Raw genomic sequence first — 15,174 nt, 5'->3', positions numbered from 1 at the left:
CAAGGAATGAAGGGTACAAGATGGTAAGTCATCAATGTTCCTTGCAGGCAGTTATTCTGAAGGTGTGGGAATGCCCTTTCAGCATTTTGGCAAGAAAGTAAATGTAAATGGAAGGCAATGGCATCACTTGTGAGAGATCATGTGTAAGAACATCAGGTCATGCTAATGCAAGGCAAATTAATATTTACAGATCTCACAATATTAGTTTCAGATATTCAAAAATGCAGTTTAGATACGTGGAAATCAATTCAAGATATCACTAAATAAATTCATTTTCATTTTGTTACATATGCAGCAGAGATTGAGATGTCTCAAATACATTTTAGGTATGTAAAAAATAACATCTATACCTGAAATAGATTTTGAGATAGTATATATCAAATTGATATGGTATTCCTTTTAAGAGATCCAAAATACATTTTAAGTTCCTTTAAATTTACTCTTCTTTCAATAGAATTTATGTCAAATGCTTTTGAGATATCTCAAAGATATCTCAGCAAGGTATGCTGAGATATCTGGAAATGCCTTTAAGATGTCTTTAATGTTACACTAATTTCATATTTAAATATCTTGAAATAATAGCCATTGGCTGTTCACTTTAGAAATGCATCAGAGATAAAGGGGATTTTCAGAGAAGGACTTAAACAGAAAATATCATTATGTACAGATGATATGGTACTGTATATATATATATATATCCAAAAACTTATGTGCCTACAGCCCTAAATGTACTAGCAGAATTTCAAAAGATATCTGGACTCAAAATTAATTTGAACAAAAGTGTGCTTTTTCCAGTGAATTCTCTAGCAAACAACACTAGATTGGAGACCTTCCTTTTTATCATTGCAGATCAGTTTAAATACCTAGAAGTCAACATCACAAGTAAATATAAAGCTCTTTTTCAACAAAATGTTGCTGTTTGCAAGGACAAAATTAAAAAAAGACGTACATAGATGGTCCACCCTCCATCTTACTTTAGCATGGAGAATTAACATTGTCAACATGAATATCTTCTTGAAGCTTCTGTTCCTATTTCAAAACATCCCCATATACATTAACAAATCGTTTTCTAAGAAATTAGATTCAATCATAACCTAATTTACTTGGAATTTGAAAACCCACACATTCAAAAGGCAACCCTACAATGACCTAAATCAGAAGGCAGCATGGCTCCACCTAATTTTCACTTTTATTACTGGGCAGCAATCATACAAGCTATAAAAACCTGGACGTTGACACAAATAGATGAACACACACTAGCTTGGTCTGCAATAGAAATTAAATCTTGCAGTGCTTCTTTATACTCCTTGCTTTGTACACAAGTAAATGCAAGGTGTTGTCAATATACTAACAATTTAACTGTCCTTCATTCACTTAGAATATGGAGCCAATGTAGGAAGCACTTTAAGTCAGAGAATATTTTATCTGTGGCACATCTACATGATAACCACCTTTTTCCACCCTCTCAAACTTACACAGTCTTTAATGTTCGGAAAACAAATGGAATTACATCATTTAGAGATTTGAATATAAATAATATCTTCACAACCTATGAACAATTACACTCCAAATTTAGACTCCCATCAACACAATTTTTCCACTATCTCCTTCCTTCCTTATAAAGATCCCAGAGTACAGTGGGAAAAGGATCTCTTACTCAATATTTCAGAAACGGAGTGGAAGGCAGTCATACACACAATTCACTCTAGCTCCACATGAGCAAAAATTATTCAAATCAAAATGTTTTATCGAGCACATATCTCTCACTTGCCAAAATGTTGTCCAAAATTGTCCAAAATGTTTCCAGAGAAAGATCCAACCTGTGAACGTTGCAATCAAGCTCCAGCTTCACTAGGCCACATGTTTTCGGCATGTACCAAATTAACACCATTCTGGAAAAACTTTTTAAATGCTTTGGTGTCACAATCCCTCCTAATCCACTAACACCTGAGTTTGGTGTACCTCCAGATGGGTTTAAAGTGGAGAAGGACAAACAAACTGTAATTGCCTTTACTTCACTATTAGCACATAGACGTATCATACTCAAATGGAAAAATCCTTACCTACCTCTTTTAAGTCATTGGGTAACCGATGTTATATACAGTACTATTTGAAATAGTGAAAAATCAAATTCTCACTCAGAGGATCTGATCAAAACTTTTTTTAAAACCTGGCAGGACCTAATCAATACTATTTTAGAATAAGCATTTATTTTGGGGAGAAGGACTTTTTTCCATTTATACTACTGTCAAAGTTTTAATCTGGCTATTGGCCTTTCTCTCTTTCTCATGGGTGGGGGTTGATTTGAATTTAGTTCTGTTACGTTTTGACTTGATTGTATGGAATGTTATATGTTTTTAATAAATTCAGTAAAAAATTAAAAAAAAGAAATAACTTCCTGTCTTTTTAGCGTATATATCAAAATAAGCAGAAACCTATTTTATGATATCAGAAAAATAAATGTGAAATATCACAAATATGTTTTAGTTAATTCAAATGTGAATCAATGTGAAGATATCAGACACTCACATTAAGAAATCTTGATTAAATTTATGGAAATCTGGAAATAACAAGCAGAATGCTTTGATATACAGTACTTTACATGCATTTTGAAGTGTCAACAACCCTGCTCAGGATAAGCAGATTTCAAAATAGATGGATGGATGAAATGCATATTATAATAACTTTCAAAATATTTTGATGTATCCCAATACATCTAAACATACCCTAAAATGAGAGGAAGTCCCATTGAAAATATAGTACATATCACAGGAGGTAATTTTAAGAGATAGTGAAATTGCATTTCCGATATCTCAAAATTTTAAGAAAGCTATTTTATGATATATTAACACTTATTGGAGATGTCTCAAAATGCAAGTGAATTTACTTCAAGATAACTCAAAAAGCATTTCAGACATCTTCAAATGCACCTTTAGAAATCTCAGAATTGTCAAGATGTCATTTTAAGTTGCATTGGAAATATATAAAAATGTGTTTAAGATATCTTGACATTGATATTTAATTCATCTCAAGATAACTTAGAATGTTTGATTGTACAAAACTGTACTTCTTTCCCAGGGGTGGGTCTGGGTGGTTGTCTGTTCCAATACAGGTAGATTTTGACCTTTTCTTTTCCTTAAACCATGGTCAGCAAAAGGTAGTTTTTTGCAGGGATCTAGAGTTTTAATTTCTCTTTTTATAGTGCTATAGTATTTACTTAGTGTACATTTTATTAGTATTACAACTATTTAGAGTCTTAAGAAATTTATATGCTGGAAAAAATAGAGCGTATATATGGTGTAAAAGGCGGCCAGGTCCCAAGCCCGGCCGGGACGCCCTATCTGTATATGTTCAGGGGGAGCAGCTATGGACATCTCACTACCTACCCCTGGATGCTTGGTGGCAGCCTCCCTGGCTGACGATGGTGCCTCAGTTTCCCGCAGGGTTTCATGGTAGATGGAGTTCTCCACAACCCTGTGGGGATCTGCGGTGGCCGCCAGGGGGTGCTGCATGGAGCCAGGAACCCACCTTGACATCTCTGCAGCCCCACCCGGAAGTGCAATTAGCCACAGGTGATCAAGCACCTGGAGCACTTCCGGGTGAGCTATAAAAAGGGCCAGGTTCCACCACTCAGGAGCCAGAATCGGGAGGAAGAGGGCGAGGTTGCCTGAGAGGAGTGGTGGTGCCAAGGTGGAGAGAAAAGAGTGTTTGTGCTGTATTAAGTGCTTATGGGACTGTGTTGTGGCTGGAGGGATTACGAGGAAGACATGCCCTCCAGCTGAAGAAAAATAAAAAGACTGTTTATTTTACACATGCCTCTGTGTAAGTCTGTGCCGGGTTGGGCACTATATAGCGCCTTTCACAATGGATATTTACATTTGTGAACCCATACAATTCCTTAGTTTTTTTAAATGTTCTCATTTTACTTTGAAATAATTAGATTTTATTATTTCCAGAAAAGGATTGCATCCACAATTTCTATGCTTTATTTATTTAGAGCAATGGGTGCCAGCCAACAGAAAAAGGAATGCACTGGTATCCATCCATCCATCCATTATCCAACCCGCTATATCCTAACTACAGGGTCACGGGGGTCTGCTGGAGCCAATCCCAGCCAACACAGGGCACAAGGCAGGAAACATACCCCGGGCAGGGCGCTAGCCCACCGCAGACGTACTGGTATGAATTATCCCAAATGCAATGTACATGAAGCTCATTAGTTTAGTGAAAAATGGAAGTATAACCAGGTGCTAAAATACTTCAGCACCATTTTATAAGGTGAAACAGCAAAATGCCAGGCCTTCGTCTTTATGAAGGTTGAAAACTTACTCATTTTGGTTTTAACCTGACTGGTTAGTCTATACGCTCATTGTAAAGTCTAAAAGGACCTCACAAAGAGAACTGTAATTGCTTTTCACTCTGGGGATGGCTGTATAACCATGTCAAGATGATCTGGGATTCATCTGTCAACTGTGAAAAAAATTAATAGTCTACAGACAAAATTAAAGATTATAATGCATCAATGTGGGTGTATAATTATCCAACTCAAAAACAAGAAAACTTATACAGGATGTTCAAAAGAGCCCCAGAACCACATCCATGGATCTCCAAAAATCTTTTCCCACAGGTGATGTTCATTTCCATTCCTCAGAAACGGAAATGTTTTAAAGATATGTCTTCTGAACTGACTGAACTGATTAAAGTATTTGTCTACAAAAGAAAATTGCTTAAACTTGGCACTACCTGCAACCAAAATAATCTTATGCTCATTGTCAAGCATGAGGTAGGAAAATAGTACTTTGATCCATCGATTTATATCTATTTATCCTACAACACCACTTCACACTCTGCGACAAAAAAACAAAGCAGTTAAATATGACTGCTTAATGGATTTATAGTAGTCCAAGACTGAGCGCCAAAAACATTTTCAAAGATTCTTTATATTTTCTTCATTCACTTCTGTTAATTTTAATAAGTAATTTTCTTGACAAATGATTTCCTAAACTCCATTTGAACACTTTTGTTTACAAATAACTATCAATAGACACCAATTCAAATTGAAATGTGTAGTAAAGAGGAGCTGTTAGTTTTGTTTATTTTACCCATTATCTTGTTTAAATAAAGGTTTGGAAAGCTTCAAGTAGCACCACACAGTATACTGTGTATATTTAATAAGTGGAGGGCAGTGAGTCTCATATATCAAAAGTACTGCATTTATTGCTAGGACACATAAGGGAGAGATAATCACAAAGAGAATCCAGTGCAACAAAGGAAATGATAGTAAAAGAAATGAAAACTTAACTGCACCATTGGGTTTTCTTATTCAGGTCCTTGCCCTGACTTCCTGTTGAGATTACATTCTCAAATTAACAGTTCCAAAGAAGAACTCCCTTTTTAGCTTTGTTCAGACTTTGGTCTCAACTGTTTTGTAAGTAAGCTTTGTCCAAAGTCACTTAGCTTTTGGCAACAGAAACCTTTGAACACTATCCTGGAGTTACTTCTGGGCCCAGCCACAGAATCATAGACCTAGTAAAGGGCAGCCCCCTGGTCAAATAACCCTATTGTGACCGCTGATGTCCTTTTCCAAAAAGGTACAGTGTGAGCTATCTTTAAAGGTGCTAGGCCTCCAAGGTGCCTTTTCTGTTTAGGGAAGCATGTATTACGTGTCCAATGTGAGATCTTTCTGCTGTGCTATCTCCTGGAGACACTTGACTTTCCATACTGTTACCTGATTAATTTCACTATGTGTATTTATGCATGTACAAATATCTATATATATTTTGAATTCCAGGGGTGGTTGTTGCCCCTTTAAACCCAACAGACAGACGCTAAGGACACAAAGTAAAAGCACCCAGAAGACTTTTAATTATTTTCTTCTTAATAATCGTGCCCAAAGCACAAACAGCCACAATGAACACAAGTAGATAAACAATCACAATCACAATTCTGTCTCCTACATACCTCCAAGCAAGCATTGTCCACCTCCTCCAGACTCTGGCTCGCTTGCTGTGTTTCCATCAGTCCTTGAAATAGTCTTTGACCCGGAAGTGCTTCTGTGCTTTCGTCCACGTGACTCGTCAGCACTTCCAAGTCAGATGGAGAACTTGTAACTTGTAATTTCTTCAGCCCGGAAGTACTTCTGTGTTTCCGTCCCCATGACTTTGGTGTACTTCTGGACTATGTAAACAGTAGGGACTTCCCAGACTCCCAGCAGCATCCCCTGGTGGCACCCACAGTGCCCAACAGGGCTGTGAAGCCAAACTCCAGATCCCATGGTGACCGTTATCCTGCAGGGAAGCTGACAACTAGCGTCCTAGGGGAGGCAGTGTCCCAAAGCAGCTGCCTTCCCGCATCCTTCCACTTCACTCCTACAATATTATATATACAGTTAGGTCCATAAATATTTGGACAGAGACAACTTTTTTCTAAATTTAGTTCTGTACATTACCACAATGAATTTTAAATGAAACAACTTAGATGCAGTTGAAGTGCAGACTTTCAGCTTTAATCCAGTGGGTTGAACAAAAAGATTGCATAAAAATGTGAGGGAACTAAAGTATTTTTTTAACACAATCCCTTGTGGTCCAATAACTTGTGAGCCCCTGAAATGAACGGATAAATCCCTCACTTTAAATATATACACAATACGGGGGAGACCAATCACATAGATTATTTCCTCCCATGATACAATAGGTGGCAGTATTCCTGGGTTAAGGTGCCAGCATGGATACACGCAGGGCAGGCTGTGAACTGTAGTCCCAGCCCTGCAGTGATTTACCCCATGTTACAAAACTTTCACCTTACCCAGAAGTGCTTCCAGCCTTATAGTGCAGGAGTACTGGAAGTACACCCAGGTCTGGCACAAAGGAAGCCACTCGACCAAATCCAGACGAGTTGAAGAAGTAAGAAAAAAATGAGAAAGAGAGAGAGAGAGTGAAGAAATATATATATATATATATATATATATATATATATATATATATATATATAAATATATATATATAAATATTTATATATTTTTGTGGGTAGGTTTGTGTGTATATATATGAATAGCTAAACTCATCAATGCGTTCTTTTGACGAAGTCCCACCAACGATAAGTTTAGTTTAAATTCAGCTATATTTTCCAGTTGTGAAGTGCCTGACATAAGACGCAAACCTTTTCATGACACAATTTTATGTTTAGTTTTTCTCTGACAACGTCATTTTTTGTCCATGCCAAATGAGGTTTGTCTGTGGAAACACTTTGCCTCGGTATTAATGAAATATCTTCATATGAGGCAAAGTTAACGCAAATGATTAAGTTTACCGCATGCATATTCGTGTGTATTTCAGTATGCTGTCTCCTCAAAAGGGTCCGTTGTCTCTATATGTTTGTTAAGGAGCTGTAATAGAAAAGAAATCTCTTCTGAATCTGGGTCAAAAATCTGTGTCATAACAAGTCCTTTGGAAAATAGACATTATTAGTAATGTGGAAACGTAACTGTGTGAAGTTTATATTTAGAGGTCATGATTTTTATTTTGCAATTAGATAAAAAATATTTTTCATTATTTTCCCAAGCTGTCCATCTTCCTTCAGGCACTAGTGGCAGTCAAACTGCTGTACTGTTGTATTTGCAGCTGTATTCTATATTTAAATTTGTTGCAGATATGCTATTTGTATGTTCTAAGCCAAACAAGGGCATGTCATGTTATTTGTTTTACTATAATATTTATTCATAAAACTTTCCACTGTAAACTATTAAAATATAAGTTATGCTTGGAAAATGTCAATGTACACTATATACATATACTAGCAAAATACCCACGCTTCGCAGCGGAGAAGTAGTGTATTAAAGAAGTTATGAAAAAGAAAAGGAAACATTTTAAAAATAACGTAACATGATTGTCAATGTAATTGTTTTGTCACTGTTTTGAGTGTAGCTGTAATATATATATATATATATATATATATATATATATATATATATATATATATATATATATACTAATAAAAGGCAAAGCCCTCACTCACTCACTCACTCACTCACTCACTCACTCACTCACTCATCACTAATTCTCCAACTTCCCGTGTGGGTGGAAGGCTGAAATTTGGCAGGTTCATTCCTTACAGCTTCCTTACAAAAGTTGGGCAGGTTTTATATCGAAATTCTACGTAATGGTCATAACTGGAAGCAGTTTTCTCCATTTACTGTAATGGAGATGAGCTTCAACGCCGTGGGGCGGAGTTTAGTGTGACATCATCACGCCTCCCACGTACATAGACCAGAAGACAAAAAGCGCTGAAGAAAACATGCATTATATAATTGAGAAGGCAGCGAAACAATAAGAAGCGGCGAGTGACATATACAACCATATTCATGAGTTCTGCTACTGAAACAAAGCGATGTAAACCTACACTTTAAATTAAGTTCATAGACAGGCTGCCGCTGGCGTTTGTAATTTAGTGCCTGCCCATATAAGGCCGTCCGTCAGCGGCAATCCAATAGCAAACTGCCACTAAATATTCACGGGTGAAGGACTGTGCTTATGGAGAGGAAGATGAGATGGTCAGGGTGGTGTTTGACACAAACTCAGCGAAACTGCGAGAGAAAGTTTTAAGTGCCAGGACTAAGGTAACATTAAATACAGCCATGGACATAGCACGAGATGGCACCAGCACAGCTGGGAACCTTCATGCATGTACACCGAGTGGCTCACGTGAACTGGCGCAGTGCACAGATAAAAGCAACAGTTCCAAAGAGCGCTGAACAAAACCGAATTACACAATTGAAAAGGCAGCAAAAATATGAAGCGTCTGATACATACAAGCATATTCATAAATCCAACTACTGCGGAAACAAAGCACACGTTGGAAAAAGTCAATGTCCCGCTAAAGGAAGACAGTGTAAAAAAAACCCGTGCATGCAGTGTGTCAGGTCTCAGATAAAGAAGAAGACGAGCTGTTTATTGATGCAGTAAGAAACGAATCGATGAATGAAACCTGTCATCTTTACAGCGATTGACAAACACGGAATGTAACTTGAACACAACACATCCTACAAATACGAACCTGATTGAAAGAAATAATGATAATCAAATCCTTGATGACAGCAACACTCAGTAACACTCACAAAACAAATACTGTATATTGACAGTCATGTTACGTTATTTTTAAAATGTTCCCTTTTCTTTTCTAGCTTTTTAACACACTACTTCTCGCTGCGATACGGGTATATATATATGTATATATATATATCCCGATCTACATACTCGAATAATGGATACTTTATTCGCCATCAATGATTGTTTTGGTAAAGCCATACTCAGTGTATTCATTAGATGAGCGGTAAAAAGTAAGAGCGAGGGAGGATGACTTATTGAGGCATGCAGGCTGTAGTCTTGCGTCAACTCTATCTGAATTGCGCGATCACATTTGAAAAATATATCTTTTCAAGTTCTATTTAGTCCATATGTGTCAAACTCAAGGGGCGGGCCACATCCGCCCGGCGTGTAATTATATCCGCCCGAGATCATTTTATATACTGTATTATTGTTATTAATGGCCGGGTATATGAAGCGCTGGTAACACAATAAACTACAGATCCCATAATGCAGCGCTTCAGCTGCCTTGCCGAACACTTACCGCGTTAATCAAGTGTAGCTTATGATGCTGCAAGTTATTGCGAAGCTCACACGATGCTGAAGAGAAAAGTTGATTCTGAAAATAGAGCCTTTAAAAACCGATGGGAGGCTGAGTATATGTTTACTGAACCCGTGTGTCTCATTTGTGGAGCTAATGTGGCTGTAATTACAGAATTTAATCTAAGACGGCACTATGAGACAAAACATCAGGGTAACCTGAATGCAATGCAGAAGATACAGAAAGCAGAAGAATTAAATAAGAATCTGACACTTCAGCGGACGTTTTTACCCCGTGCACAATCACAAAGTGATTTCAAGTGAAGCTGCTTTTATGGGAGACACAAATGCACCAGTGCAATTTGCCCCACTTTCCCTGTTGCCAAGTAATGTTAAACCAAGTCGTCACTACGGTGTTCCCAAATCGCACTTTGCTGATAAACTGAGCGCACTGAGTTTGCACGGCGCTTTGGTGACTTTGAAGAACAAAAAGTCCGTCTACATGCGGCTCGAACCTTGTGCATGTTTGGTAGCACATATCTGTGTGAGAAGCTCTTCTCAGTGATAAAGACTAACAAAACAGCACACAGGAGTCGCCTCACTGATGAGCACCTGCAATCCATCCTGAGAATCTCCACAACACAGAACCTCACACCAAACAGAAACGAACCTGTTGCCAAAAAAAGATGCCAGGCGTCCAGCTCTAAAATGACATATGAGCAAAGACAACTGAATGATTTGATTTGTTATTGCTGAAAGGAACACATTTTATTTATATTTCCAGGTTTTGTTATGCAGCATGTTCATATTTGAATTTGTATAATTTTGACAGGATATATTTTTATGGAGAGCAAAATCTTTTGGGATATTTAAAATCTAAGTTTATTTTTATATAAAATTACATAAGAGTAAAGAAATTTGAATGTTTGTTCTTTTAACGTTTACTTTATTTCTAACTTGTATAATTTAGACAGGATATATTTTTATGGAGAGCAAAATATTATAAGTTGTTTAAGGTTTGAGTTGATTTATTCAGAATAATATTCCTGTCTGTTTTACCATTCCTACCAAAGATATTTCTGTCGACTAAATAAAAATTCCTTCTATTTAAAATTTAAATAGAACTTGAACAAATCGATAGTTCATAATATCCACGCAGACTTGCACGTAAGAGCGGGAGTTATCCGTTTTAACAAGCAGCGTATTGCACTGATCTGAAATAGCTGTGTGTGTATATATGTAGATATGTATGTATATGTATATATATGTTTATATATGTGTGTGTGTATGTATATATATATATATATGTATTTGTGTGTATATATGTGTATATATATATGTATGTATATATATATATATATATGACAACAACACTCATCACTCACAACAGTGACAAAACAATTACATTGACAATCATGTTACATTATTTTCAAAATGTTTCCTTTTCTTTTTCATTGCTTCTTTAACACACTACTTCTCCGCTGAGCTGGGTATTTTGCTAGTATATTTATATATAGCAAAATACCCGCGCTTCACAGCGGTGAAGTACTGCATTAAAATTTTTATTAAGAAGAAAATTAAACCTTTTTAAACTGAGGGAAAATATGCCAATAATTATTTGTTAATGATCTCTTTGTATATCATATTGTCAGTTCGGCCCTCCGGTTGTAATATGACCAAGCTGTGCGCTGAGCTTACTCTTGAGCATGCAACTTACAGTTGGCCATGTGAACAGTAATCTTGTCTCAAATCTGACAGCTTGGATTGCTGCTGTCATAATCGGTTTGAGTTTCATGGTTTGTTTCAATTACGACAGTATTTGCAGGATTTGTTGTGTTGAAGTGACATTCGGCATCTGTCAAGCGTTGTAAGTACACAACCGGTTTCATCGATAAAATCACATCCAGCTTTTGGGAGTTTAAACATTCATAAACATCAAAGTGTCCACTACTCAAATCGTCACCTGTGAATCTAAGATGTTTAAGAGGCATTGGCGGTTGTCCAAAGGTGTAAAATATTTGGCTATTTCGGTACACTTGAAAGCGACAACCGAAGAATTCAGCGGCAGCCATCAACTCACATGCAGAACCATAGGTGAAGGGCTTAAGCATTTCACTCTTATAGTGCTCCTGTGTAGTATAATTATCTCCTGTACCATCATCAGTCCACACCTTGAACCTGTCCCAGTCATTCAATACATAAGACACAATGTTCCTCCGGACATCAAGAGTGAGCCTGATATGGCCGTGCAATATGTAACAAAGAGAATGGAAAAGGCAGGTGCCATCTTCGGGCATGGAAACCACTCGGTAAGTGACAGTTCTTTGATCAATAGTGATCACCTCGATAGACATGGTAATGGGGGTTGGAATGATTAAGGAAATGGGTACCTGAGAAATGTAAAGTAAGTCTAAAATACCTATACAATAACTATAATTGTAATAAACAAACAATAAAACAGCGGAGAAGCCGTGGATTAAACAAAAAGGCTGTAGTTATCAGTAGTGAGACGTGAATCCCGTGGCGAAGCAAGGAAGGGAAATGTAGAGACCGGAGCGACGGACGGTCTTATATAGGCAGGCAACCAACAACGTGGGAGGCGTTGGGATGGGGGACCCAACGCCACCTCACACGGTGACCGAGCTGCAGGCTATTAATGTATATATGTACATAAGTAGGATTCAGTTTGCGTTGGGAACCCATGTACCAAGTTTCTTGAAGATGGGCCCATAAGTAACAAAGATTGTTGAAAAGTTCAATATGGCAGCCGACAGTGGCATCATACCACCGAAATAAATACGTACATTGGTTTCGGTTAGTGCAGGGAGGCCGCCTACCAAATTTCAAGAAGATGGGGCCATAAATAAGAAAGTTCAACATGGCGGACGTTGTTGACCGTTATGACCATTACGCGTAGAATTTCGAAATGAAACCTGCTTAACTTTTGTAAGTAAGCTGTAAGGAATGAGCCTGCCAAATTTCAGCCTTCTACCTACACGGGAAGTTGGAGAATTAGTGACATTGGAAAGTTCAATATGGCGGCTGACAGTGGCGTCATACCACCGAAATAAGTACGTACATTGGTTTCGGTTAGCTCAGGGAAACCGCCTACCAAATTTCAAGAAGATGGGGCCATAAATAAGAAAGTTCAACATGGCAGACGTTGCTGACCGTTATGACTGTTACGCGTAGAATTACGAAATGAAACCTGCTAAACTTTTGTAAGTAAGCTGTAAGGAATGAGCCTGCCAAATTTCAGCCTTCTACCTACACGGGAAGTTGGAGAATTAGTGACGTTGGAAAGTTCAATATGGCGGCCGACAGTGGTGTCATACAACGAAATAAGTACGTACATCGGTTTCCGTTAAAAGTTCAATATGGCGGCCGACAGTGGCATCATACCACCGAAATAAGTACCAAATTTCAGCCTTCTACCTACACGGAAAGTTGGAGAATTAGTGATGTTGGAAAGTTCAATATGGCAGCTGACATTGGCGTCATACCACCGAAATAAATATGTACATTGGTTTCCGTTAGCGCAGGGAAGCCACCTACCAAATTTCGTGAAGATGGGGCCATGAATAACAAAGTTCAATATGGCAGATGTTGTTGACCGTTATGACCGTTACGCGTAGAATTTTCGAAATGAAACCTGCTTAACTTTTGTAAGTAAGCTGTAAGGAATGGGCCTCCCAAATTTCAGCCTTCTACCTACACGGGAAGTTGGATAATTGGTGACGTTGGAAAGTTCAATATGGCGGCCGACAGTGGAGTCATACCACCGAAATAAGTACGTACATCGGTTTCGGTTAGTGCAGGGAAGCCGCCTACCAAATTTCGTGAAGATGTGGCCATAAATAAGAAAGTTCAACATGGCGGACATTGTCTAACATTATCGACCGTTATGACCGTTACGTGTAGAATTTCGAAATGAAACCTGCTTAACCTTTGTAAGTAAGCTGTAAAGAATCAGCCTGCCAAATTTCAGCTTTCTACCTACATGGGAAGTTGGAGAATTACTGATGAGTCAGTGAGTGAGTCAGTCAGTCAGTGAGGGCTTTGCCTTTTATTAGTATAGATACACACATACAGTACATAAACTGAATTGTATAAACAGAACAGGTTTCTTTGTCATCATTTTTTCAATGGGGGTCACAGAAGCAACATGCTGAGCTCAACATGCTATTCTGTCCTCAGCAACTACTAACACCTCTTCCCATATGTTCCCAGGCCAGCTGAAAGATATAATCCCTCCAGTGTGTCATGGCCCTGTGTCATCTCCCAACGGGCTGTGCCTTGAACATCGTTTATTGGTGGCACATGGGGTGGGCATATCAATAATATGCTTAAACCATTTCAGCAGTTCTTCCCTATCCAGAGAAGCAGCAATTCTGGTCAGCTTCCTTATTTAGCTCCTAAGAGAATAAGCCTAGTAACACTGCACAATAATCTAGCCATTTAGACTCACATTCTCAGTGTTTGTGACTAGCTGTGGTTGGAAATGTAAACTGACTTGTAAATCGAAAACTTCATCTCACTTCACCACCAAGATCCAAAACAATGTTCAAAAAACTGCTGGTACTGCAATGATTTGTTAGTCAATCTCATGATCACCTCATCCCTCACCTGAGAATAAGATCCTCAGGTACTTGAACTTCTTTGCTGCTTACCCTTTGCATATAAAGAACAGATCACCCTTTACAGGAGAGGTCCATGGCCTCAGATTTAGAGGTGCTAATTCTAATCCTACTGAGAACTGTTCCACTTCATGTCAGAGACTACAGTCTGATGAAGCCAAGAAGACAACAGCAGCGATGCAATCCTTAGGCTCCCAAACAAGACACTTTCCAACCCTCACCTATGCCTTGGTATCTTGTCCTTGAAAACCATGAACATGAAAGGCAACAAGGTGCTAGCTTTACACAATCCAATATACACACTGAACAAACGCAACTTTCGCACTGTAAATATAGGGACTGAATAGCACACAGCAGCAGTCCTGGAACTCCATACTCATGGAACACTTACCACAAGATATAATGGGGTACATTTTCATAAATATTTCCAACTCAGTAAAACACATGTAGATAAAATTAAACACCCATGTAAAATCAATTTGCTTTATTTACTACATATAATTTGCTGCTCCGAGGATACACTAAATATAAATATTTTTATGATTAATTTACTGCGTTTTGATAAAAGATAATCAATACAGGGCCTGTCTGGTAGCAGTAAGGGATATACAACTGGTAAACTATGTGCTGTGCTAACAATTTCTTATCAACATCTGAAAGATCTGTCAGTAGAAGAGTTATTTTGATGTCTAATTAAATAAAAAATAGCAAAATTTTAATGTATCTCTAAGTATTCTGTGAGTTTTTAAAACAACACACTGACTATATGTAGAAATGTATTGCCAAACAAGCTTCAGTCAGTAACAACAGTGAAAACGCTGTAAATTAAGAGAAATTAGATAAAAAATAAAATTTGTATAGCTGCTGGACTGACCAGTTTTAACGTCATTACATTGGTTTCCCGTGTCATTCAGAAT

Source organism: Polypterus senegalus, chromosome 7 (genome assembly GCF_016835505.1).
Source record: "Polypterus senegalus isolate Bchr_013 chromosome 7, ASM1683550v1, whole genome shotgun sequence".
Taxonomy (NCBI): domain Eukaryota; kingdom Metazoa; phylum Chordata; class Cladistia; order Polypteriformes; family Polypteridae; genus Polypterus; species Polypterus senegalus.
This window is presented reverse-complemented; position numbering follows the sequence as displayed.